Source organism: Capra hircus, chromosome 27 (assembly GCF_001704415.2).
Source record: "Capra hircus breed San Clemente chromosome 27, ASM170441v1, whole genome shotgun sequence".
Classification (NCBI taxonomy): Eukaryota; Metazoa; Chordata; class Mammalia; order Artiodactyla; family Bovidae; genus Capra; species Capra hircus.
Window position 1 is genome coordinate 27,426,359 of NC_030834.1, and position 25,428 is coordinate 27,451,786.

Below are 25,428 nucleotides of genomic sequence, written 5' to 3' on the forward strand. Positions count from 1 at the left end.
AATGAGTGGCCACTCAGATGAAGAATCTGTGGTAAAGATAATTAGATTGATCTTGCACATTACCTTTGAATTCTCAAAGAAATTTTTGCTAAAATTGTAAAGGTGTGAAAAAATTACAAAGGCTGACAGAATGAGAAAATCACTCAGTGGTGTCCAACGTCCATGGAATTTTCCAGGCCAGATTATTGGAGTGAGTTGACTTTCACTTCTCCAGGGGATCTTTCCAACCCAGGGATTGAATTCAGCCAGCTGGTAAAGAATCCGCCCATCAGTGCAAGAGACCTGAGTTTGATCCCTGGATTGGGAAGATTCCCCTAGAGAAGGGAAAGGCTACCCACTCCTGTGTTCTGGCCTGGAGAATTATGGACAGTCCATGGGGTTGCAAAGAGTCAGACACAACTGAGCTACTTTCACTTTGACAGAAGGAGAAAATAGAAAACAAGATGCAAAATATAAAAATAATGGTTAATGGTAATTTACTTGGTATGCCAGAAAAAAAAAAAAAACAGTAATTTATTTGATATTCAACAGTAATAGAGGTTTCAGTACTGTGTTTTTGACAAGGGATAGAACAGCTAGACAGAACTTCAACAAGGAAATGAAGTCTTAAAAATAAAAATAATATAAACTAAGTAGACCTAATGGATATCTATAGAAGACTCCACCCTCAGAACAGCAGGACATACATTTTTCTAAAGTATATAGAAAGCATTCTTCAGGAGAGAACATATGTCAATCCATAAAGTCTCAATAAATTTTAAAAATTAAAATTATACAAAGGTTGTTTTGTGATTTAATTAGAAATAAAATAGAAGGATATTTAGGAAACCTACAAATATTTGGAAATTAAATAAGATACTTGTTATTAACCAGTGGAAACTGATCAAAGAAGAAATCACAGAGAAATCATGAAATGCTTTGAAATGACTGAAAATGAAAACATACATTCCAAAACCGATGTGCTGTGCTGTGCTTTGTTGCTCAGTCATGTCCAGCTCTTTGCGACCCCATGAACCACAACATGCCAGGCTCCTCTCTCCATAGGGATTTTCCAGGCAAGAATACTGCAGTAGGTTGCTCTGCCCTCCTCCAGAAGATTTTCCCAATCCAGAAATCGAACCCAGGCCCCCTGCATTGTAGGTGGATTCTTTACCAACTGAGCTACCAGGGAAGCCCAAGAATACTGGAGAAGGTAGCCTACCCCTTCACCAGGGGATCTTCCTGATCCAGGAATCAAACCAGGGTCTCCTGCATTATCGGTGGATTCTTTACCAAGTGACCTACCAGGGAAGCCCTCAAAACTTAGAGCATGCAGCAAAAATCAGTGCTTACAGGGAAAGTAATAGTAGAAAGTAATAGTTGTTAACACCTATACTAAAAACAAGAAAGCCCTCAAATCAATATGTAAGATACTACTGTAAGAAACTAAAGTTTTAAAAAAGAATAAACACAAAACAAGCAAGAAAATAGAAATAATAATTATTTGAGAGGAAACAAACAGGAGAAAGGCACAGAAAAATATCAACAAAATTGAAAGTTGGATCTTTGAAAAGATACAAAATGTTGACAAAATTTAGAGTAAACTGATTAAGAAAATAAGAGAGAAGACTCAAATTACTAAATTCTGGAATGAGAGAGGAAACATTGCAATTAACTTTATGGAAGTAAGGATCATACAAGTGTATAATGAACAAGTATATAGCAATAAAATAGACAACATTCATAAATAGACAAACTACTAGGAAAATGAAACCTACTGAAACTGAGTCAAGGAAACAAACAGACAATCTGAACAGACCTGCAAACAAGTAAATTGATTGAATTCATAATTTAGGAATATCCCAGAAAAATAAATGCAAGAACGGATGGTCTCAGTGGTGAATTCTACCAAACACTTAAAAATGAATATCAATTATTCACAAACCCTACCAAAATGTAGATGAGGGAACACTTCCAACTTATTATAAGACAAAGTGAAAGTGAAAGTGAAGTTGCTCAGTTGTGTCCGACTCTTTGCGACCCGTGGACTATGGCCCACCAAGCTACTCCATCCATGGGATTCTCCAGGCAAGAATACTGGAGTGGGTTGCCATTTCCTTCTCCAGGGATCATAAGACAAGCATCACCCTAAAATGATAATTAGATAAAGATATCACAAGAAAACAGAACTATAGAAATATATTCTTTTATCAGTATAGACATAAAACTCAACCAAATACTAGCAATCTGAGTAACAACACATGAAAAGGATTATAATGGCCACATAGGACTATACCAGTCATGGGACGTTGGTTAAAGTCTACATACGTATCAATGGAATACAACATGCTAATAGGATAAAGGACAAAAATGATATGATTTTCCCAGGGGATTCAGAGCAGGATTTGCAAAACAACTGCTAATGGATAAAGGACTTCGTTTTGGGATGATGAAGATATTCTGAACTCAGATTATGGTAATAGTTGCATAATTCTTTAAAATTGGGCGAATTGTATACTTAGATAAATTCTGTATCTGTAAATTGCATCTCAAAAAAAGCTTTTTTTAAGTTTCAGGGGAAAAAAAGACACTCAAACTCTTATTCCATAGCTCATAAGTGATTTCCATAATGTGGCATATATAGATGGATATTACTATCAACATTGGCAACAATTACATAAAGATTCACTCCTCATACTATGATGTTAACACCTTTTTAAAAACATGGACTACTTCATTCTCACATTAGTCAGACCAGGGCCTTCCACAAAAATAATTTTTCAGTTTAGAATGGCTCACTGAGTGATTACTGATTGAAATGACTGTCTTTGATTTAACATACAGGCTTCCTTGTAAAATCCACTTTAAGATGTTTACAAGGCATGAAATGTCTTTCACACTGTCATATTCTCCTTCATTGGGTACAGTTGAGAAAATGCGACAAAGCATGTTCGCTCATAAGATTTTGTGGCATTTTCCTGTGTGATAATCCATGCTGTTTCCTTTATTATTGAAAGCCATTGGATGGGATGAAGAAAATCGTGTTTCTTGTGCACATGTGAAGCAGTTTGAAGAAGGCTAAAAGGGTGATTCTGAATTATGATGCTGATTTTAGAAACTCTGCTCTCAATATTTACTTGAGAACTCTTTGACCATCTAATAATAGCAAATCTTTAGTGAGAACTTACTAAATACATGGCACTACTCCAAATCTTTTAGCTGCCATGCTTAAATTGTTGTTGTTCAGTCCCTTCCTTAGTTGTGTCCAACTCTTTTGAGACCCCATGGACTGCAGCACACCAGGCTTCCCTGTCTTTCACTGTCTCCCTGAGTTTGCTCAAACTCATATCCATTGAGTCAGTGATGCCATCCAACCATCTCATCCTCTGCTACCCTCTTCTGCTCCTGCCTTCCCTCTTTCCCAGCATCCAGGTATTTTCCAATGAGTCAGTTCTTCACATCAGGTGGCCAAAGTATTGGTAGGAGCTTCAGTTTAAATTCCACACAAAAGTACATATGCGAATCATTATCATCATTTAATAGTGAGAAATCTGTGACACAGAGAGCTTAATAGTTAAAAATTATAAGTTGGGTAGATATAGATTATATAAATTATATAAACACAGACATATTTTTAAATGTGATATAACCTCTGATACGGTTAGAAATAATGTGTCTATTCCAAAACTTTGTGATGGGTCATTACTTTTTGTATATTCTTATATTGAACTTCAGGTTTTCCTGTGCATGTTTAAGTTAATAGCTTTAGATAAGTTAAATTTTTCAGGTGAAAATACATTTAAAATTAATGGTTATAATTGTTAGCATGTAAATGCTAAAGCTGAAACTCCAGTACTTTGGCTACCTCATGCGAAGAGTTGACTCATTGGAAAAGACTGATGCTGGGAGGGATTGGGGGCAGGAGGAAAAGGGCACGACAGAGGATGAGATGGCTGGATGGCATTACCTACTCGATGGACGTGAGTCTGAGTGAACTCCGGGAGATGGTGATGGACAGGGAGGCCTGGCGTGCTGCGATTCATGGGGCCGCAAACAGTCAGACACGACTGAGCAACTAACTGAACTGAACTGAAATGTGTCCTTGGGATCTTGCAAACTATTAACATTGCCTGAATTAATTTTCAGTATGACTCTATAATCTAAAATACTATCCAAAAATGAAAATAAGACTTTATCTGAACTACCAGTATGAACGAGTATTTTTTTAAAGCTAGTACTTATTTATGCTAATATTAATAAGACACTAATGTGATGCCATCATCCCTCAGAACTAAAAAGGAAAATTTTCAAAAGCAACAGAACTCCAGTGTGGTTTTCCTTATGTTTACAACATTTTCAATATAGTGTTTTAAAAGATAACAATGCAACTTTCTTTTTAAGTCTAAAGGAATCCCTTTCCTCATAAAATTATTATTTTATAAAGAAAAACTCAGTGAAATTATATTTAACTGGCATTTTATTATGGTATACTCCTTATTACAAATAGTCATGTATTCATTTGAACAATACAATAATAATTTAAAACTGCATGTCAATTTTAACTTTCATGTGTATTTGAGTTGCTTGTATATTTTGGAGATTAATCCTTTGTCAGTTGTTTCATGTGCTATTATTTTCTCCCATTCTAAGAGTTGCCTTTTCATCTTGCATAGTTTCTGTTGCTGTGCAAGAGCTTTTAAGTTTAAGTAAGTCCCATTTGTTTATTTATTTTTTTATTTCCATTACTCTAGGAGGTGGGTCATAGAGGATCTTGCTGTGATTTGTCAGAGTGTTCTGCCTATGTTTTCCTCTAAGAGTTTTATAGTTTCTGGTCTAACATTTAGATCTTTAATCCATTTTGAGTTTATTTTTGTGTGGGGTGTTAGAAAGTGTTCTGATTTCATTCTCTTACACGTGGCTGCCCAATTTTCCCAGAACCACTTATTTAAAAATACTTCTTTTTTTTCTTTTTTAAAGAATGGTGTATGTTGGGTGGCAGTGGGGGACTGTAAATATGTCATTTGCTGATCACTGAGTGTACATCAGTGTTTTTCTTTCTGTTTTCTTCTTTTTGATTTCTCTTTTCCACCCCAAGGACATAGCATCTATAAAATGTCATGTCTTCACAGAGATGGATATCTCTTTTAGAAGTACTAGTAGACTTTGTTAATAAATGAATTAATCTGTGGACTCAGACAAGGGAATAATCAGAGACCAAATTAATTAAGTCATATAAAGTAGAACAATAATTACACCAAACTGTAATGATAAATGTATCTGCATTATTTAGAGAATAGAAAGAAAGGGAAAAAAGGCTTATTTGATGGCCATCCAACTATTCTTTTGGGATTAATGAGTAATAGGTGTGTTCTATTACTCTGGATAAAAAAATATTAGAAAGTGTTTTATTGATAGGATATTGACATCATCTGCCAAGTCACATAAATGACAAATATCATTTTATATATATATGTATATATATATAAAATGTTGGTATAATTGTCTTATGTTTAAGGCTGAAAATCATTTTAAGATATAGTAATATGTACTCTCATTCAAAAAGAAATCACTTAAATGATTTGTTATTAAGGTTTTTCAAAATGTTATGCTTCGGGATTATAGAAAAACAACTTAGAAAAACTGTGTTTGACTGTATATTATAAAAAGAACAGAGAAAGCATGTCAGTTGTTTATTGATGTACCTTGTTTATATAAATAGTGGTGCCTCTTTACCTGGGCTGTAGTAAACAGCAACAGTTTACTCTACAGCTATACAGCACACCTGTTGCTGTACTATGAACAGCAATAGTAAGAAAACTTGGTTCTTCCATTCATGAAAGAGAAAGACATCAAACAAATCCCCGAACTATATATAATTACTAGTTGTGGGAAGTACTTTGGAGGAAAAATACAGGACTCAACATCATATAGAGATAGGGAGAAAGGGAGGCAGGGAATGCCTCGCAGAAGAAATTACACTATTTCTGAGTATATTATGACATTATACTATACCATAGTAAGGGCTTCTATCCTAGCTCAGTAGATAAAGAATCCTCCTGCAATGCAGGAATCTGCCTGCAATGCAGGAGACCCAGATTCAATTCCTGGGTCCAGAAGGTCCCCTGGAGAAGGAAATGGCAACCCACTCCAGTGTTCCTGCTTGGAAAATCCCATGGACAAGAGAGCCTGGAGGGCTGTAGTCCATGGGGTCGCAAGAGTCAGACACAATTTAGTGACTAAACCACCACCATACTATACTATACTATACTACACTATTCTATACTATATATGATACTATACTATAATAGGACCTGACAAAGAGAGTGGGATGTTGAGGGTTCTAGGCTGAAGGCAGAATGAGTGGAAATCTTTCAAGATAAAGAGCTTTATATACATGAGAGGGGAAACATCCCAGTGTGATTAGAGTGTACAGCGAGCAAGGGAGGGAAAGGGGGTTCTTTAGAGTTAGAAAGTTAGATAGGACCCTTAAAGTTAAAGCCAAAAATTAATAAACATATCCTAAGTGCAACAGAAAGCATTTGAATGTGAAATAACTTATATTCTGAAAAGACTAGTGTGACTGAGCTGTGTTTTGAATCAGGAATGACAGTGGGGAAGCCAGTTAGTCACATCGCCGTATACAGTGGAGTAGCACGAAGTTGGAGAGAGTTTAAGGGCATTTGGGATATTCCATGTTATCAATGATATCAAGGCAACTTAGAGGGGATGTTAGGGTGGATGAGGAGGAGGAATTAAAGAAGACTGTAGGTTTTCTGGTGTAAACCACTGAGAAAGTTCAGAATGACACAGGTTATCTTCCACAACATTACAGTAGTTTATTCTGCAAAGGGTTACGATTAAGATTAAGAGGATTCACTAATTGAAAATAAATTATGGTATAACCAAGTTTTCAAAAGACTTTCAAGAGCAAAAATTGTATGCAATAATTTGAGTGAAGTAATATTTAGGAAGTTAACTACACTGTTTGATTTTCAGTGAATCACTGCTATAAAGAGTGGTAATGGGCTTTGAATTACTTTAAACAACATAAACAATTTAGTCTATGAACATAACTATATTCACTGAACATAAACCAGACACCCATGCAGGGAATCCCAATATCCATATAAGGACAAAACTCAGGTGAGATACAGTGTTGGGCTGCCAACCCATTGTGGATATTAGAAATTGCCTGACAGAAAGTGAAGTACAAATAGAACAGACGATATGAAAAGAGACCCAACCTCACTAATATAACATGAAAATAAAGTAAAAAATATAATGAGAGAGAACTGATCCCTTGTTAAATTATCAAATACCAAATATTTTGTTAATACTTTGCCTTGAATAATGTGGGGAAAAGCACTTTCATGCCTTTTTGACACAAGCATAAATTAGTAAAAACTCTATAGAGGCAATGTGGCAATAACTAGAACAGAAAGCATGTGAATCTGAACATGTGGAATGCACTTGTTGATGCATTTATACATGTACATGAAAATTGCTATGACTTGATGTAGCCCCCTCCCAAATGAAGCTTTATTCATTAAAGCGTAATAGACTATATGACATATAATACACTATGACATATGTAATATACTATATGACATATATACATATGAACAATACATGTATAATATTAAAATCATGTCATTTTTCCCCAAAACACATTTTAGTAAAAGTAAATAAATAAAAGTACACAATCATATGCAGAATAAGCTAGAACTAGGGTACAAATGAAATAGCAAGTCACTGCAGATGATGACTGCAGCCATGAAAATAAAAGACGCTTGCTCCTTGGAAGGAAAGCTATGACAAAGCTTGACAGCATTTTAAAGAGGAGAGATATCACTTTGTCAACAAAGGTCCATGTAGTTAAACTGGTTTTTGTAGTAGTCACGTACAGATGTGAGAGTTGGACCACAAAGAAGGCTGAGCACTGAAGAATGGATATTTTTGAATTGTGCTGGAGAAGACTGAGAAGACTCTTGAGAATCCTCTGGACAGCAAGGAGATCAAACCAGTCAATCCTAAAGGAAATCAACCCTGAATATTCATTGGAGGGACTGATGCTGAAGTTGAAGCTCCAATACTTTGGCCACCTGATGCGAAGAGCCAACTCACTGGAAGAGACCCTAATGTTGGGAAAGATTGAGGGCAAAAGGATGTGGCAGAGGATGAGACGGTTGGATGGCATCACCGACTCAATGGACATGAATTTGAGCAACCTCCAGGAGATAGTGAAGGACAGAGGACCCGGGCGTGCTGCAGTTCATGGGGTTGCAAAGAGTCAGACATGACTTAGCAGCTGAACAACAGTCTAAGAAAAGTAACTCAGCCTTTGTCTTGGACCCTTTCCGTAGTAAATTTCAAATATTTTAGGAAGTACATTTGTACGTTTTGACCAGATCTGCAAGGCCAGAATAATGCAGCATTTTCAATCAGGCTAGCTGGCTCATCCTCCTGAGAATCGGCAATACTTCAATGGGTGAGTGGCCATTATCACCATTCTTTGGCTGTGAAAATGCCTTTGTTAGCTAACGATCTATTGAGGCTTTGCCTCTTCCTCTCCTTCTTCTTTTTCCTCTTCCTTCTTCTTTCATTTTCTTTAAATAGTTTTATACGTTCTTGTGGTAAGAACAGTTAAAAACCTTCACAAGAGAAAACAAGATCTCATTCCTCACTCCCATATCCCAGAGACAGAAATTCTTACCGGTTCCCTGTTATCCTTTCAAACATATCTTAAACTGAGACGGGTATCTTGGCACTAATTCTCATTATTGTTAAAAATATCGAGAGCAATTGAGGGACCAGCTTAAATTCTCTTCATCTTACGTGATTTCTTAAATTTCTTAGGAATCATTACTGCTACCTAGAAACACTATTTGCCTAGAAATAGCAAGAAACACTATCTTTCTCTCTGTTTCTCTTTAATATCATTCTTGGATTTGAACTCAGACATGCTAATAATTTGAGTTTATTTTTTTATTCTATTTTTAGTACCTAGGAACATTCTCTACTTTGATTCTTAGAAATCAGACTTTATGGTGCAAATGTATTTAAAACAAAATTCCTTAGCCACACACATTAAAAAAAAAAAATGTTAAATTTAAAATATACTTTAAATTCCATAGCATGTTTTTAGACTTCAGATAAATACGTAGAGTTTTAAAAAATAGACCACGCTGTACAAAGTATGCTTTGGAAATGATGAGAGTTTTCTGTAGCATTATCATGCCTATTAATAAGACATAAGATTGTTTACAATATTTACTTGTCCATATCCATTCATTGTTAGCTCTCTGTGGAAACATTTTCTAACATAATGCAGTTTGAGTATAATTTAACAAATTTCTCAAGGCTTGTATATTTTAAGGTGAAGTTTATTTACTCTCTCTAACATTTTTCTAGAGCATATAATTACTATCTGATTTTGTTTATACATTTCAAGAAAATGCTAAAAAGAGCTGATAAACTCCCCTTTAAAATATGCAAACTTTGAAAAGATAGGTAGATAGAGAGACATTTAGAGACTGCAGGTTTCAAATTCAAATAATTGTATCTGACTGAAATATAGTGTAAGCCATGATGTTTTATAAGGAAACAATTCTTCTTCTTTGCCAAGATAATTTCAGTTTTTAAATTATGAAGTGTTTGATCTGAAGTTAGTCTATGCTATACATGCTTCCAAAGTCCTAGAGGGGGAATTTTTAAAACATAATTTTTTTTAATTTTTATTTTTACTTTATTTTACTTTACTGTATTGGTTTTGCCATACATTGACATGAATCCACCATGGGTGTACATGCGTTCCCAAACATGAACCCCCCTCCCACCTCCCTCCCCATAACATCTCTCTGGGTCATCCCCGTGCATCAGCCCCAAGCATGCTGTATCATGCATCGGACATAGACTGGCGATTCGTTTCTTACATGATAGTATACATGTTTCAATGCTAATTACTTGAAATCTTCAGATTTTAAATCCATGTAAAAATGTTGATTGAGAAAAATGCACAAAGAAGTGCCTCATGCAGTGTGACAATTACCACACAAAACTCCTGTCTTGCCTTTCTGAAAGTGAGCATAGTTCTAGGTGTAACCCACCTGATTTAATTTTGCTTGTCTCTCATGAAGTTCACTTTATGAACTGGGCTCAAAAAATACCTTTCTTAAGGAATTGAAAGTTAAGTTGAGGAGATCAAATAACCTGCCTCGGCTCCTTGGGGCTTTCTATAGTTGTTTCTATGCCTGTGGGAGACGCTCTGAGCGGAAAGTTGTCAAACCCAGTGCAATAAGATCTAGCTATAAATTGTTTAAACCTGACTACTTCTGAGTCCTCAAGGACCAGGTGGATAAGAAGATTAAGATACAGAAATTATAATCAGTAGATATATTTTTACAGTTACTTTTTAGCTTTCCAAAAATGGCTAAGATAACCAAACTGAGAAAAATCTAAGCCTAAAAATGAAAGTGTTAGTCACACAGCCATGTATGACTCTTTGCAACCTATTGGACTGCAGTCTGCCAGACTCTTCTGTCCATGGGATTTCCCAGGCAAGAATACTGGAATGAGTTGCCATTTTGTCCTCTGGGGATCTTCTCAACTTAGGGATCAAACCTGCATCTCTTATGTTTCCAGCATTTGCAGGGAGGTTCTTTACCAATAGCACCAGCTGGGAAGCCCCAAAAAGTAACATTTGACATAGCTCAAATATTGCATTGTTAAATATGGTTAATTTGGAAAATACTAGCATCAGAAAAATAACATTTATTTTACTTTATTTACTTATTAACCCACTATTAACACTTTAAAAAATGCAAAGTGTGTCACTATTTTTACAAAGAGTTTAGTCAGTTATACTATGATCAATGGTGTTTTAAGTAAGATTTATGTAAAACTTTGTAAGGTATTTAATGGGCTTCTCAGGTGGTTCTAATGGTAAAGGACCCACTGGCCAATGCAGGAGATCCAAGAGATGCGAGTTCGACCCCTGGGTCGGGAAGATCCCCTGAAGGAGGACATGGCAACCCACTTCAGTATTTTTGCCTAGAGAATCCCATGGACAGAAGAGTCTGGAGGGCTACAGTACATAAAGTCGCAAAGAGTCAGACACGACTGAAGTGACTTAGCGCACACACAAAGTATTTAATATAAAAAAATTTGAATGCAGGATATTCCAAGTGAGAATTTAAGGTCAGACTCATACTATAAATAAAACTCATTTTCTCTTACTAAATATCTTTATGTCCTCACCTGAATGAATATATGCACTAAAAAGTATTAGCGGAATAAATATTTTAAAAATAAAGACAATTCTGCAATTTATAAGAATATAGCATCTGGGGTACCTGCAAAAATTAGCATGCATTATAAGAAATAGATGAGAAAATGCAAAGGATCCTCTAAAAATAACTGATGAAACAGGGAGAATTGAACTATTCAGGAAAAAGTCGAGAAACATAAAGGATGATCCATTTTCCGAGAAGACAAGGATTATGAACTATCAAAGTCCAGAACAGCAAACATGGGCTAAATGCAGGATCAATTTCTCAGGTGGTATCCATGAGATTATAATATTTGGGTTCAGTTCTTATCTCTCAGCCTTCCTTCTGTGTAATTCAGTCTTTCATACCTAATAGCTAAGAAATTAACTTGGCTTGTTCTTCTTGAAAGAGAAAGCGTGAAGGTATTCGTTTCTCTGTCGTGTCCAACTCTTTGTGATCCTGTGGACTGTAGACCACCAGGCTCCTCTGTCCATGGGATTCCCCAGGCAAGAAGACTGGAGTGGGTTGACATTCCTTTCTCCAGGGGGTCTCCCCTATCCAGGGATTGAACCCCAGTCTCCTGCACTGCAGACAGATTCTTTACCAGCTGAGCCACCAGATAAAGCCAAAGCTTTATCTTAGCTCCTTTAATGAAATGATGAGACTGTTCGTTTATTCATTCAATAAATAGTCATTGAGGAACTAAGTTCTACATACTTTAGTAGCGTTAAATAAGACAAAGTTCCCACCAGAAAACAGAGTATTTGTCAAAAGCAGAAACAGCTGCTTGATCCTGCTGCTGCTGCTGCCGCTGAGTCACTTCAGTTGTGTCAGACTCTGTGCGACCCCATAGATGGCAGCCCACCAGGCTCCCCCGTCCCTGGGATTCTCCAGGCAAGAACACTGGAGTGGGTTGCCATTTCCTTCTCCAATGCATGAAAGTGAAAAGTCAAAGTGAAGTCGCTCAGTCGTGTCTGACTCTTAGCGACCCCATGGACTGCAGCCTTCCAGGCTCCTCCACCCATGGGATTTTCCAGGCAAGAGTACTGGAGTGGGGTGCCATTGCCTTCTCCATGCCTGATCCTAGGAGCTTTGAAATAGCAGAGAGTTGCAAGGAAAAAATAGCCACGTAGTTATCAGAGATGACGCTTTCCCTTTTCCCCAAATTGATTCAAAGAGTATTTCTTTTCATAAATATAGGCTACCCTAACCAGTCACAAATCAGGGATTATGAATTGGAAAATTGGGCTGAATAAATGTTACATTGTTTGAGAGCATATTTCTTCAGAAATGCATAGGTGTAATGGATGTCAAAGGTCTTTCTATCAGCCTCACACCACTGAACTTTAATCTCTTTAAAACACTGGCTGTAAAGACTGTTGAGGCACAATTTGTTGCCTGAAATCAAAAATGGTTTCTGACTTCTCTCACACCTCGACCATAAAGTGGTTTCCACAACTATCTTTATATAAGTCAGTGTTTTGACAACATGGGTAATGTTTAAAAGGTCAGGTCTTTTCACTGGCATTTGGCAGTAAGGTCAGCAGCAACTGACCTTATTTTCCTCTTCAGTGAACTAGGATATATTTTATCTCCAGGAATTTAGTCAAGCAATAAGTTTTAGTTCCAGACTTTGGGAAGAAAGCAAAATAAACTTGTCAGAGAACAGCAGATAAGACCTAGATTTCTCTGTTAAATAAAATTAAGAAAGATATTTATAGATATGCAATTTGAGAAAAAAAAAGTTTAACTCATTATGTCCATGAATACAGAACAAAATATTTAGAAAATTTCCCATTCCTTAATCCAGTTCTAGGGTCTTATTTTGGATAATCTCAATTTTCATAAATGTTCCATGTCTAGGCCATGATTACTGTATGGTATCTTTTGAAAAAGCAGGAAGACGTGTGTGAAAAGGAAAACCTTCTAGAGCTGAGAAAGGTGACTGTCTCTTGAATCTAACGCATTAATGTCATCTCCAGGATATAATGAAGGACAAGGAAGCCTGGTGTGCTGAAGCCCACTGGGTCACAAAGAGTCAGGCACAATTTAGCAACTGAACAACAACAACATCTCATGTAATCGTTCCCTAAAAGGAAAAATCGGACAGAGAAGAAATATGGATTGGCTGGAATTTTTATTCCCTTTATTTTTTGAAGAATATTTTCTGTAAGGAGATGGGGTTAAGGGGTGATGGGTGAACAAGAAGGTTTGGACAATAGAGATTATAAAGACTATTAGGTAGAAGGGCAGAGAATCTTAAGAGGAGAGGGAGCGATACAAACGACAGAGCAACCTATAAATTAGCACATTTAGAAAAAGAATTATCTCACATCTAGACACTGTGCTTTCTTTCGTTTTCTGTTTATCTGCTTGGGGAATTTTCTCTATCTAGAAGATACGGTTGTTGAGTTTCTAATAGAAGCCACTTTTGCTAGCTTCATTTGTAATCCAAGAAAACTGTGTACTGTTCAGTTCAGTCCAGTCGCTCAGTCGTGTCCGACTCTTTGCGACCCCATGAATTGCAGCACGCCAGGCCTCCCTGTCCATCACCAACTCCCGGAGTTCACTCAGACTCACGTCCATCGAGTCCGTGATGCCATCCAGCCATCTCATCCTCGGTCGTCCCCTTCTCCTCATGCCCCCAATCCCTCCCAGTATCAGGGTCTTTCCCAATGAGTCAACTCTTTGCATGAGGTGGCCAAAGTACTGGAGTTTCAGCTTCAGCATCATGCCTTCCAAAGAAATCCCAGGGCTGATCTTCACAATGGACTGGTTGGATCTCCTTGCAGTCCAAGGGACTCTCAAGAGTCTTCTCCAACACCACAGTTCAAAAGCATCAGTTCTTTGGTGCTCAGCCTTCTTCACAGTCCAACTCTCACATCCATACATGACTACTGGAAAAACCATAGCCTTGACTAGACTGTTGCAGTCTTTAATTTGACTCAAGAGTTCAGTTCAGTTCTGTTCAGTCATTCGGTCATGTCTGACTCTTTGCGACCCCATGGACTGTAGCACACCAGGCCTCCCTGTCCAGCACCAACTCCCAGAGTTTACTCAAACTCATGTCCATCGAGTCAGTGATGCCATCCAACCATATCATCCTCTGTTGTCCCCTTCTCCTCCTGCCTTCAATCTTACCCAGCATCAGGGTCTTTTCAAATGTGTTAGTTCTTCACATATGGTGGCCAAATTATTGGAGTTTCACCTTTAGCATCAGTCCTTCCAACAGATATTCAGGACTGATTTCCTTTAGGATGGACTGATGGGATCTCCTTGAAGTCCAAGGGACTCTCAAGAGTCTTCTCCAACACCACAGTTCAGAAGCATCCATTCTTAAGCACTCAGCTTTCCTTATAGTCCAACTCTTATATCCATACATGACCACTGGAAAAACGACAGACTTGACTAGATGGACCTTTGTTGGCAAAGTAATGTCTCTGCTTTTGAATATGCTATCTAGGTTAGTCATAACCTTTCTTCCAAGGAGCAAGCATCTTTTAATTTCATGGCTGCAGTCACCATCTGCAGTGATTTTGGAGCCCGAGAAAATAAAGTCTGTCATTGTTTCCACTGTTTCCCCACCTGTTTGCCATGAAGTGATGGGACCAGATGCCATGATCTTCATTTTCTGAATGTTGAGCTTTAAGCCAACTTTTTCCACTCTGCTCTTTCACTTTCATAAAGAGGCTCTTTAGTTCTTCTTCACTTTCTGCCATAAGGGCAGTGTCATCTGCATATCTGAGGTTATTGATATTTCTCCCAGCAATCTTGAATCCAGCTTGTGCTTCATCTAGCCCAGCGTTTCTCATGATGTACTCTGCATATAAGTTAAATAAGCAGGGTGATAATATACAACCTGATATATCCCTTTTCCAATTTGGAACCAGTCTGTTGTTCCATGTCCAGTTCTAACTGTTGCTTCCTGACCTGCATACAGATTTCTCAGGAGGCAGGCCAGGTGGTCTGGTATTCCCATTTCTTGAAGAATTTCCCACAGTTTTTTGGGATCCACACAGTCGAAGGCTTTGGCATAGTTAACAAAGCCCAAGTAGGTGTTTTTCTGGAACTGTCTTGCTTTTTCGATGATCCAACAGATGTTGGCAATTTGATCTCTGATTCCTCTGCCTTTTCTAAATCCAGCTTGAACATCTGGAAGTTCACAGCTCACATACTGTTGAAGTCTGGCTTGGAAAATTTTGAGCATTACTTTGCTAGAGTATGAGATGAGTGCAATTGTGGGGTAGTTTGAACATTCTTTGGCATTGCCTTTCTTTGGAATTGGAATGAAAACTGATCTTTTCCAGTCCTGTGGCCACTGCTGAATTTTCCAAATTTGCTGGCATGTTGAGTGCATCACTTTCACAGCGTCATCTTTTAGGGTCTGAAATAACTCAACTGGAATTCCATCACCTCCACTAGCTTTGTTCATAGTGATGCTTTCCTAAGGTCCACTTGACTTCACATTCCAGGATGTCTGGCTCTAGGTGAGTGGTCACACCTTCGTGATTATCTGGGTCATGAAGATTCATTCTGTACAGTTCTTCTGTGTATTCTTGCCACCTCTTCTTAATATCTTCTGCTTCTGTTAGGTCCATACCATTACTGTCCTTTATTGTGTCCATCTTTGCAGGAAATGATATCTCTTCCCTTGGTATCTCTAATTTTCTTGATGAGAGCTCTAGTCTTTCCCATTCTATTGTTTTCCTCTATTTCTTTGCACTGATCACTGAGGAAGGTTTTCTTATCTCTCCTTGCTATTCTTTGGAACTCTGCATTCAAATCGGTATATATTTCCTTTTCTCCCAGGTACTGAACCCCAGGCTCTTATGACTCCTGAATTGGCAGGTGGGTTCTTTACCACTAGTGCCACCTGGGAAGCCCCTTTATTATATACTTGTAAGTGGCTCAGATGGTTAAAGAATCTGCCTTCGGTTCAAGAGACGCGGGTTTGATCCCTTGGTTGGGAAGATCCCCTGGAGGAGGGAATGGCAACCCACTCCAGTATTCTTGCATACAGAATCCCATAAACAGAGGAGCCTGGTGGGCTACAGTCCATGGGGTTGCAATGAATCAGACATGACTGAGCAACTAACACTCACTCACTCATTCAAACATAAGTAACTGCTTCCCTGAGTTCTATGAGCCATTCTAGCAAACTGTTGAACCCAATAGATGGTTGTGGCAACTAGGACTTATAGTCAGTTGGTCAGAAATATGATAACAACCTGGAGCTCACAATTGGCATCTGAAGTGGGGGCAGTCTTCTGTGACTGAACCCTTCACCTGTGGGGTCTGACAGTAAGTACAGGTAGTCAGGTCTGAACTGAATTGTAGGACATACAGCTGGCATCACAGAACTGCCACCCATGTAGAAAACCTGTGCACTTGGTGTCAGGAGAGCTGTGAGTCTGGTAGCAGCAAGAAAATAACAGAAACATACAGGAGGGCTACATTTTCTTCCTTACTCAATGGCCTTACTGGTGTCCCTACCTCAGTAAAGGGCAAAAAGTGACCATTTGTCACATTCATCGCCAATCATCACCAATCTTACTGCTAGAATTCTTGCAACAAAAACTATTCTTGTTTTTGTTTTTTTTTTTCTCGGACTATAATTGATTTACAGTGTTTTATTAATTTCAGGTGTACAACATTATGCCTCAGTGTTTTTACAGATTATACCCCATCAAAAGTTATTACAAGATAATAGCTTTAATTTCCTGTGCCATACAATATACTCTTGTTGCTTATCTATTTTATACATAGTATTTGTATCTCTTAATCCCAAACCCCTAATTGGCCTTACTCCCCTTCTCTCTCCCCACTGGTAACTACTAGTTTGTTTTCTATATCTGAGTCTGTTTTTTTTTATGTACAGTCATTTGTATTATGTTTTTTTTTTTGCTGTTTTATTTATTTTTAGATCCCACATATAAGTGACATCATACAGTATTTGTTCTTTTTTTTTAAAATTGGAGTATAATTGTTTCACAACACTGTGTTATTTTCTTCTGTACAACAAAGTGTATCAGCTATACATGTGTGTATATATGTATATACCCCCTCCCTTTGGAGCGTCCCTCCCGCCCACTCCCCATCCCACTCCTCTAGGTCATCACAGAGCTGAGCTCCCTGTGTTTTATCACAGTTTCCCACTAACTCTCCACTTTATACATGGTGATGTATTTATGTCAAACCTAATCTCCCAATTCATCCCACCGTCCCCTTCCCCAGCTGTGTCCACAGATCTTTTCTCTATGTCTTCATCCCTATTCCTGTAAATAGGTTAATCTGTACCATTTTTGTAGATCCCACATACGTGCGTTAATATACAATATTTGTTTTTTGCTTTCTGACATCTTTCACTCTGACAAACTCTAGGTCCATTCACATCTCTACAAATGACCCAGTATCAATCCTTTTTATGGCTGAGTAATCATTTGAATCTGGTCCTATCACTTCATGGGAAATAGACGGGGAAACAGTGGAAACAGTGGCAGACTTTATTTTTGGGGGCTCCAAAATCACTGCAGATGATGATGGTAGCCATGAAATTAAAAGACGCTTACTTCTTGGAAGGAAAGTTATGATCAACCTAGATAGCATATTGAAAAGCAGAGACATTACTTTGTTAACAAAGTTCCATCTAGTCAAGGCTATGGTTTTTCCAGTAATGTATGGATGTGAGAGTTGGACTATAAAGAAAGCTGAGCGCCGAGTAATTGATGCTTTTGAACTGTGGCGTTGGAGAAGACTCTTGAGAGTCCCTTGGACTGCAAGGAGATCCAACCAGTCCATTCTAAAGGAGATCTTTGGAAGGAATGATGCTAAAGCTGAAACTCCAGTACTTTGGCAACCTCATGCAAAGAGCTGACTCATTGGAAAAGACTCTGATGCTGGGAGAGATTAGGGGCAGGAGGAGAAGGGGACGACCGAGGATGAGATGGCTGGATGGCATCACTGACTCGATGGATGTGAGTTTGAGTGAACTCCAGGAGTTGGTGATGGACAGGGAGGCCTGGTGTGCTGTAATTCATGGGGTCACAGAGTCGGACACGACTGAGCAACTGAACTGAACTGAACTGAATCATTTGAAAAGACCCTGATGCTGGGAAAAATTGGGGGCAGAAGGAGAAGGGGACAACAGAGGATGAGATGTTTGGATGGCATCACTGACGTAATGGACATGGGTTTGGGTGGACCCCAGGAGTTGGTGATGGATAGGGAGGCCTGGCATCCTACGGTTCACAGGATCTCAAAGAGTCGGACATGACTGAGTGACTGAACTGAACTGATATTCCACTGTATACATGTACCCCATCTTCTTTATCCACTCATCTGTTGATGGACGTTTAAGTTGTTCATAAGTCACAGAACTAACACCCTAAGCTGAAGCCTGTGGCCTGACCAGGTTGCTCTGTTCTTGCTCTGTTTGGAACAAAGAATTACAGAGGGAAGTGCAGGGACACCGCGCACTGGGATGTCCTTACTAGCTGTGAGATACAACAGGCGGTGACAAATAATTTGTTACTAATAATATTTAAAGTGCAAAATTTGCAAATGCTTTGCTTTTAGAAATTATTAAATAATTAATGTTTCTCCCACAGGCTAATATCATATTTTATGTAGGATGAAGTTAAAACATTCGAAAATTGCTGATCCAGAGGTAAACAGATTCCATAACTTTAAAAATCGTTCTCTGTGCCAAGTTTAACTTGGGTTCTTTCTTCGTATGTATTTGTGCTTAATGAAAATAGCTTGTTTAAGAGGGGAGGAGAGGGACTGTGTTTGGGAACTTCTGAATGACAGCACTGTAGCCCAGGATATATTAGGGCACCATTTTGGTGGGAGGAGCGGAGTTTGCTTATATTTTTTGAGAACAGGTCTTGTGATTTCCCTGGTTATCTGCCTAGTTTGCGTTGTTATCACATCACATCTCCTCACTCCTGGGATACAGCCTTTATCTCTGCTTCTACTTAAAAAAAAATTCAAATCATCCTTTTCCTAGCTGTTCAAGGTACTAAGCTCTCTTCACTGTTTTAAGTAATTCACTTGAAAAGACTTGCATTCATTACAACAGGGAACTCTGCTCAATGTTATGTGGCAGCCTGGATGGGAGGGGAGTTTGGGGGAAAATGGATACATGTACAGAAATGGCTGAGTACCTTTGCTGTTCACAAAACTGCCACAACACTGTTGGTCAGCTATACCCCAATACAAAATAAAAAGTTTAATAAAAAGACAAAAAAAACTTACATTATAAACAAGCTCATAAATAGTAACAAAGTAAAGATAAAACATAAAATAATTAGAATAAATGAGGTATGACCTTCAAATTCAATATCATTTGAAGATAATATTGTTATCTACCTTGGAAAACCAAAATAATTAATGGAAAAGCTGTCTATAACCAGGGGAATATATCTTCTCTAATATGATCCTGGCTCCCAAATTGAATTTTAGCACTATTTCATTTTTAAAATGTCGGTATGGGATATTCTAAGATAGGGGAAAAACTGATCAAATCTTATTATATGCCAGGCACTATGCCAGCCGCTTGAGACTTAAGGAAATTGAGTCTCAGAGAGGTTAAGCAGTTTGCCAAAGTTCACAAAGCTAGTGCGTGTCAGAGCCATATCTGAACCCAAGGCTAACTGACTCACAGGTCACATGGGAAGCAATTAAGTATAAACAGCTTGGGCTTTTTAGCAAGTAAATTTTCTATATTTCAACTGCTTTCCTTATTAGTTTCCATTTTTATAAATGTATGCTATTCAAACCAATATAATGGCTACTGTAAAATCTAGTGAAAATTTAATAACAATGAAAACATTTCATAGAACTGGTAAATTCTTGCAATGCAACCGACATCCTATCCTGTCTAAAATAATTTGTGGTTTTTAATAGTGCACTCATATTTTTTTTTACCTTATTACAACATTGGCCCATGATATGCTTTAAATTGCATTTAGGAAACAAAAATAATAATATCTGAACATATGAAGTAACCTTTCTTAACCTGACTATCCTTTGCATGAACGTTCAATACTTCTTCCTTTAGCATGGTGAATTCTTGCAGTGAGTTTTCAGTAATGCTTGCTGCGTCAGTTATCTATTGATGTCTAATGTATCATACCCAATAATAATTTTTTTAGCTGGGGTACAGTTGCTTTACAATGCTGTGTTAGTTTCTGCTGTACAATGAAGTGAATCAGCTCTGAGTACACATGTATCCCTTCCCTCAGCCTTCCCACCCCTCCATCCAGCCCCTCTAGGTCATCACAGAGCACCGAGCTGAGCTCCCTGAACTACACAGAATGCTCCCACTAGCTATCTGTTTTACACGTGGCAGTGTACATGTATCATTCCCAGTCTCCCAGTTCACCCCCATCCACCCCCAGCCCCCGTCCACTCCTCCGTTCTCTCCGTCTGTGTCTGTGTCCCTGCCCTGCGGCTAGGTTCATCCACGCCGGTTCTTGTTCCCACTGACTCTGTAGGTCGATGGTGTTTCTTCTGCTGGTCTCGCCTGGGTGCACTCCTGCAGCTGCAGCCAGCCGGGGGCCTGGCTGGAAGTGACTGGGCTTAATAGGCTGCTGTCATACTTCTAAGAAACCTGGAGTGCTTGATACGGCTGGGCCTCTCTCTCCACACGGTGTTTCACCCTAGGCTTCCTCACAAACTATCAGCAACGTTCCGAGAAAACGAGATGGGAAACTTCAAGGCATCTTGAGGCCAGTTTTTGGAAGGCATGAAATATAACTGATAACTTGATCTAAGCAAGTTACAAGGTCAGCCCGAATTCAGGGGATGCGGAAATATTTTCCACTTCCTGAATGGAGGAGCTAAAAAGTAATTGTAGTCATGTTTAACGAAGCACTGTTGAAGTAGTCAGATTATCCACAAATAGGTGGTGCTATAGTAATGTCCAGGATACCATGAGAGGCAGGGTAGCATAGAGAAACAGGTGCACGTGGCATGGCGTCCCACTGTTTGCACTGAACGGATGTGTGTGAGCCATGACTTTCAACTCGGTAACCCTTATTCTCCTCAACTGCAAAACAAGGATAATAATTTCTACCTCACAGGGTAGTCATGATTTAGGAAGATTTTATACACAAAAGATTCTTACCAAGTATTAGATACTGAATGAATATGAAAAATTCCTATAAATAACAAGATGGGAGCATTTCATTTCCTTATATGTCCTCTTAGGAAGAGCACCGTTAATTATTTGTGTCAAATATTTTTGTGAGCTATGGGAGTGGAGAGTGAGATCTCACTCCCATAGCTCAAGGGCATGCTCAGATTGTAAAAGGCGATTGCTAATCCCCACATAGGTGATCAACTAATATTTGACAAGGGAGCCAAGAACACTTCATGGGAAAGGGATAGCCTCTTCAACAAATGGTTTTGGGAAACCTGGACCTCTGCTCTATTCACAAAAAAAATTAACTTGAAATGGATTAAAGACTGAAACATAAGATCAGGTAACTCCCACAAGAAAAAATAGGCAAGATGCTCCTTGATATTAGTCTTGGCAATGAATCTGGGGGCATGGCACTAAAAGAAGACGACGCAAAAGCAAAATCTAATGGGGGGACTATGTCAACTAAATTTTTTTCTGCACAGCAAAATACACCATCAACGAAATGAAAAAGCAGTCTACAGACCTGGACAAAATATTTGTCAATCATGTACCTGATAAAGGGTTAATTTCCAAAATCTATAAAGAACTCATACTACTCCATGACAAAAGAGAGAGAGAATTCAATTTTAAAATGAACAGAGGTCCTGAATAGACATGTTTCCAAGAAGACATAGAGATGACCAACAGGTGCATGAAAAGATGTTCAACATCATTAATCGTAAGGGAAATACAAGTCAAAACCATGATGAGATATCACCTCACACACATTACAAAAGCTTTTATCAAGAAAATAAGAGATAACAAGTGTTGGCAGTAAACCCTGTATTTAATTGGAGGAAATGTAGAAGCTGAAAAAGGCAAACTTGTAAAAACAGAGGGTAGAATGGCAGTACCAGGGGCTGGGGTAGGGAACTGGGGAGATACTGTTTAAGAGTACAAAGTTACCATTTATCTACAACTAGTAGATAAATAAGTCCTGGGGATCTAATGCATAGTGATTCCAGTCAAGAATACTGTATTATATAAAACTTCAAAGTTGCTGCGAGCCTAGATCTTAATTGTTCTCACAAAGAAGAAATGATAATTATGTGACATGACCGAGCTGTTAGTTAGCCCTGTAAACCGTGGTAATGATAACCATGGTAATCATATTGTAGTATATAAAGGTATCAAATCCATACATTTTACAGCTTAAACTTGCACAATGTCATATGTGAATTATATCTCAATTTCAAAAAAGCTGATTGCTCTACTACCCATGTCATTATGAAGAAAGGAGTGTATAGGAATAAGAAAGGAAAAGAAAAGAGATGCAAGGAGCAGAACAGCAGCGGGAGAAAAGAGTCAGGATGGTGGAAAACTGAATTACGTACAATGCGATTCCTTCCACGACCACCAAATTTTACTTTTGGTTAAGTGCTCTAATTTCACTGAACTCTTGTTGAAAGTAAATTTAATTTTATCAGTTAACAAAAAACCCCACTTCTCATTAGAGTTGAATGGGATATAACAGAAGCAGTGCTCACAGACACAGGAGTCCAGGGAAATGGACCATGAGAACATAAATTCACAGTAATTCACATAAATCATGAGGAAGGCTTCGGATGACAGGCTGTGGAATTGGGTGTTTCAAGCTAAATTTACCCCTTCTCCAAAGGGCAGGGATTTAGCAGCTGACTGCTAGATTACATCCAAACAAATCAGAGACAGATTCGCTTGATTTCTTTGTGATCAAATTTCAAAGTATTGATTAAGTTAAACAAGAGGCTATAACTTCAGTTTCCTTTTTGAGTTAAATGTACGACTGCTCTCATTAGAAAACAAATGTTAGAAGCATCATGGACCATAAAAGACCATAGAATTTTGCCCTTCTCAGTTTGGCAGAACTGAGAATAAAGGTGCAGCTTAGAAAACAACTCGAGTTGATTAGCCTCCAGACCAGATTTGTGGCTGTCACTCTTACTAAGACAGCTCTCACTCACTGGCTGATCTCGAGTTACAGAGCGATGAGGCTTGCAAAGAAAAGCAAATACAAGTTTTATGGGTACAAAGAGAACAACGCTGCAAAATAATGACTTCTGTCCCGTTAAATTATGGCTGGCAGGGGTTTGATACAGCAAACAGATCCCATTCGAATAGCCCATCAATATCACCTCTACTTGCATCAGCATCATTTGTACCCTACCCTTTAGCGGGACATCTCTCTGGAGGGCTTTGACTTGGGGCTAAGTTTTAACTCTGAAATATTACAAGGTTTACAATGGATTGGAGACTTCTTGTCTTCGTATTGGATTTTTGTTTTTAGGTAAAATTTGTGAGCCTTTCTCAAAATGAACAGTGAATATAAATTCCAGACTTGCCAGAGACCAACTGTTATAAATGAAAGTTACTCTTAGTGCCGCTGTCCTCGTATTCTGCCTTCCCTTCCAGGCATGTCATTACCTACAATGACCCTCTGGTGACACTGGTGCCCACTGGAATCCTCTGATTTCCACTCTCTTACATTTGCCTACTTCTTCCTCCCTAACTCCCAATGTAATTGTGGTTTTTCTCCTTCATTGAGCATTCTCATGGGGTATAGCTCAGCTAAACTAATCAAATTATTTTAAAACAGATCATGGCGAATGTTGACATGGTGTCGTGTTTTAAAATAAACTCTTTAATGCTGGGCCTCACCCTGACATGACGTTCATATTTAAAGAACCTGTCCAAGTATTTACGTAAATGAACAAGGAAATGAGAACTCTGCCTTCTTCTACATGGCAAAAAAGAAAGTCACATTCATATTAACGCCTATATTATGATCCTACCAGCAAGGCCTCCGCTGCCCTCACTGGAATTTCTGCAGGTTCCTAGACCTGTGTGTCACGTGTTCTGGGCAGAAGTCCCTGGCGTTTCTCCCCTGCTCTGGCTTTCTGTTTGCTCTCCACTTCTCCTCCGCTGTTCAGTAGACACAGCGATGTTGCTCTGCAGGGAGTGGCCCTTTTGCGAATGCCACTGTGGGTTCCAGGGTGCTCACTCTTGTGCCCATGAAGAAGGCCTTCATCACCAAGGAAAGCCTGGTTCAGCTTCCTTCATCACACAGTGCCCGGCTCAGCATCACTTATAACAGACTCGCAGTCACCCATGAAAAAGAGAATCTTCGACTTTTCAGATCCTCAGCTGCCAGTCTCTTATACACAACTGAAATAAAGACATCTCAAAAAAACAAGCAACACTTTTCAGACACATAACGATCCCAATCCTTGCTTAGGAGAAAATAAAAGCATTCTCGAGGGAACAAAAGGAAAAGTAGCTCGACAGGATACAGAGATACCATTTTCTATTATTACACAGAGCAATTTCTTCCTCAGAACAGAGCATTTCAGAGATTCCTTTCTTGTTGTGATCTCTGAAGTGTATTTGCATAATTGAAGATTCCCGGTCCGGGTGAGGCTTCCCTCCTCTGCCTCCAAGGCGGTCTTCAAAGCGGTATTCAAGCCTTTGCTTCCTCTAAGTTAGGGCTCTGCATTTCGCTTTCCTTCCGTATCAATGTTTCAAAAATCTCCAGGCTGTTAAAAGATGACTAAAGCAGATTCAATATTTTAAGAGTTTCTTTGAGCAAAAATTGGATGAATTTGGGCAGTACTAAACCAGGAACGGTTAGGAGAGCTCCACGCACAGAGGCTGGGGAGAGACTGGTAGAGAAAAGGTGGAAGCGAGGTAAAGAAATGGATTGGCTACAGATGAAAACTTAGTTGGCTGCTTGTGATTTGTGTTCCCGCATTTTTATTTCATAACCTTGAGGCATTTGCAGGATTAGGTTTTGGTTCGCTTACATGGGCTGCCAACATTAGAGCCACCCCAGGGTAACGGCCTCCTTGTTTAATCATTTGACAAGGTCCGGTTTCAGTCCAGACTCAAGCTCAATGAACCAGGAGTGAGTTTCTTTTGCTTATGGCAATGTTGGCAACAGATTGCCTAGAAATGGAGACTGAGTCCTTTGTTTGGTGTTTTTTAATTGGAATGTAACTGTTTTACAATGTTGTGTTAGTC